Source organism: Notothenia rossii, assembly GCF_949606895.1.
Source record: "Notothenia rossii genome assembly, chromosome: 6".
NCBI lineage: Eukaryota > Metazoa > Chordata > Actinopteri > Perciformes > Nototheniidae > Notothenia > Notothenia rossii.
In genome coordinates this window covers 26413884-26417688 of record NC_136909.1, presented here as the reverse complement: position 1 = coordinate 26417688, position 3805 = coordinate 26413884, and positions in this window count along the sequence as shown.

The following is a 3805-nucleotide window of genomic DNA, read 5'->3' as shown; positions in this document are numbered from 1 at the left end:
TCCCAAGCAAAACTAACTTCACAAGCGTCTGACCATAATTCGGGGTTGTGTTGCATTTATGCGCGTTAGGGGTGGTAGTAGTCACTGCTGACTAAGAACAGTGCCCAGAGAAGAAAACAGTTCGTAACCATTCAAATATGCATGACTTGGGGATGAATGTGTGGAGGCGAGGTAAAAACATGAGTGTGTCACAGGGGAGGCTGTTTAGATTGTGGCTGTAACTGCTGGAAAAAAGTGTTAACATACATCTTACAGATTGAATATACAACTACACTGACTTCTGCCTGTCGCCATGGTGAGGTGAAAAAGTAAACAGAAAAACATTGACAACAAGATGTTACCGCTGAGAAATAAAGAAAAATACACGTGTGATGTCTCTGCATATGTGATGTGCTTAAAATCGATGGTTCAACATTTTGTGAATCACACTGGAAATACTTAGCCTAAAATAAATGATAACTAGTCTAAATAATTAGCCAAAAATAGTTGATAAATATTTGAAAATCCAACTGTTGGAACTCAAAATGGTGATCGGACTGCAAACCTAACCAAACTATTTGAGAAAAGAATGTAACAATATCTCTTCAGATGGGGTTACAGTACATCACATAAAAGCATGAAAAGCAAAATGGCATGTCATTAGTTAGACCAGATTTCTGCTACACACACTGAAACAGAGAAATCTGTCAACTGCAGTCACAAATCTATCCTCTGTAGTTTTGTTTTTGATTTGCTTTTTGGCCAAAAGACGAAAAAACAACCTGTTAACCCTGCTAAGACGGCAAATTGTCGATTACTTTAGTTGTTGTGTTAATTAGTTAGCCTTAGAGATGATGCCAGCCTTTTTTCACTCTTTACAATCTTTATTCAAATCTAACTGGCTGCTGGGTCCAGCTTCACTTTTGCCAGGGTGATTGCAGATATCCTGCAGTTAATATTATTCCACAACTCATGAAGACATAAAGTCTTGGTATGGTTTATTTAAATAATAAAATGTAGAATAAATTATAGTAGGCCTATGCCATTTAGTCAAAGTATGGTATACCATAAAAATCCTAGTAAAATGTCCTAAAAAAAGGTCATACAAAATTATGGTTTATCATGCCATTAAAATGAAAAGTCATAGTAGCCTATAGGATGTCATAAAAAAAATTGATAGTATATTACGAAGCATCCTAAAGTGAGGCCCGCCGGCCAGAGACGGCCTTCAGATGTTTTTAGTGCGGTCCCTGGTTTATGTGATGAATTAGTGGTGATGCTTTAAATACCCACAGTCGAGGGTAATTGACAGCTGTTTTGATTCTTTTGGAGAACCTCACTGATGCGACAGCCCTTTTCTTTGCTGTTCTTCTCATTGTAAGGTCAATCAGGGCTGGTGAATGTGCATCGAGCTCCACAAAAGTTGAGATATGTAAAAGAGAACTGCATACACTATGTTCGCGTTCAGACATAGCTCCGGCATTATATTTATCATCTAACTCTTGGCAAAAAAGCATGCTTACTCAATTATCAACCTATCAAGTAGGCCTACTTGGGAAACAAAGCCCTTAAAAAAATGAAAGAAACTACTACTATGGACTAATAACCTGCATTTCCCATCCTAAAAAGAAAGTTCATTTATGAGGTTTTCGTGTGATTTATCGCAGCATCATCCAAGTAAAGAGCAGCAGCAGTGGGAACTTTTCTAACATGTGAATCGATACCTTTAGAATGCATGTGTGGCTAGAGAGAGAAAAGTTTGCTCAGTTCACTGAAGCGTTGTGACCCTTCATGGCCAGGTTGTCAGTGAAGCATTCAGGAAGGATCCAACGGTGCGAGAGAGTGGGGATTCACAGGGAGGCTCAGAGTCAACAGCCGCCTCCCAGGAGACTTCTGGCTGTCTCACTCTGTCTGTTGACACTCTCCTACTCCATTTACTTTTTTCATTAACCCCTTATCAAAATGTTTTTTTCTCCCACACTCCACAGACATTAGCCCCACTCCTTCCCCCACCCCCACAAGATCCCGGTTCAGCTGTTCCACCTTGTGGTCAGAATTCATATGAGGGTTACTTACTTTTATCAACTCTTTTAAACTTAATGTCTTAATTCCCCCTCTATTATTTTCTCTCGCTTATTTCCTTAGAGAAGCAAACCTAAATAATAAACATCTCCGATAGTCATGGTACTTTAAGGAAAAGAAGGCATTGATGTTTGCATTTTTTTATAGGGATGAAACCCTCTTTAATGGTCACACATGCAGAGCACACAGCACACACAGTGACATGTGTTCTTTGCTTTTAACCTATCCTAGTACCAGGAGTCTAGTAGGCTACTAGGAGCAGTGGGCAGCTATTGTACAGCGCACGGGGGGGAAGGGGGTTGTCCGTTGCCTTGCTCAAGGGCACCACGGCAGGGCCCAGGAGGTGAACTGGGACCTCTCCAAGTAGCAGTCCACACCACCATTTTTTAGGTCTGGTCGGGGACCTGAACCAGCAACCCTACGGCTCGCAGTCCAAGCCCCTACTGACTATTTTATAAAACTGAAACCCTCACATCCGTGTGTCTCAGGTACATTTTGACCAACAGGAAACCAAACCTGTGAACACATTTTATTTGGTGCTGAAAAGTTCAAGTTGGCCAAAAAACTGATGGGCTCACTTATTTTAATTACCTGCAACTTGTAGAGCAGCCAAAATCAATGTTTTCCTTTGGCTGCATTCAGAGTGGAGCGCCCACTGCCTCTTCAGCAAGGGTGAGTACATCTTTCACTCCAACCTTAGTGATAATGTTCCTACTTAGATGAATGGGAGAAGTCTGCAAAATGTCAATTCACTTCCAAATAAAAAATGTAACAGTAAACAGTTTCCAAATGTTAAGTACTTCATGAACACTGAACCTTAGTATGCATATAGAGATCATAAAGATTCTGTAGTCCCTCTTTAGAGTTTTTCACCTTAACATGAAGTACTTTGGCACTGATTTATGTAAGGGCATTTCTTCACAGATGTTAAACTGCTGAAGCACATTGCTCTCACTGTTAGTCTGTTGCAGCTCCATTACAAAGACATAGCACCCACTAGTGGTGGGAATAATAATCGAAGACTGAAAGTGTCATTAAAAACGGTTAAAAAAACGAAGTGAAGTGGGCCAAGTACATTTCCACGTTACGAGCAGAAACAGAAACTGGAGCATTACTAGTAATATGCACATATTTGCCTTATCTCTACTGCACGTTTCATCCAGCAATTTGACTCATTTTCTTTCCACGAAAGACGTTGTATAATGCCGACAGAGAATTAGGATATATAATATCCCTCATACCTGGATGTGATGATGCAGACAGCAGAAGTGAATGGTCTGAGTTCAGGCAGCATGTAATAATGAGAAGCATCAGCTGTTTACCCTCCAGCACATCAACAGTTTCCTTCTTACTGTAGCGAAACAGCATCACTCAGAAACTCCACCTCTCTTGTGGAAAATTAAATGTTTCCACTCTAACTCTCAAACAATTTACACTTTGGTGTGGAAATGCAGGATCTCAAACTTGTGAGTTGAGGTTTGAAAAACACATTTCACAAGTTATGTAGATTGCTGGGAGGACCTATAACTTCATATTTGACTAATTTTCTAGATCTCAGTAACTATTGAAAGCTGCACAAAAAATGTATTGCTATAATTATGTAATGTTTTTAATGCCTATAATAACTCATGTTAGGCTTGTTTGCTGGTGCTCAATTAAGAAGAAAATTTGAGGAAATAAAAGAAAATGACACCAACACTTCCTTTTAGAAAATGGCAAAAAAACATCAAACACAACAAAAAGA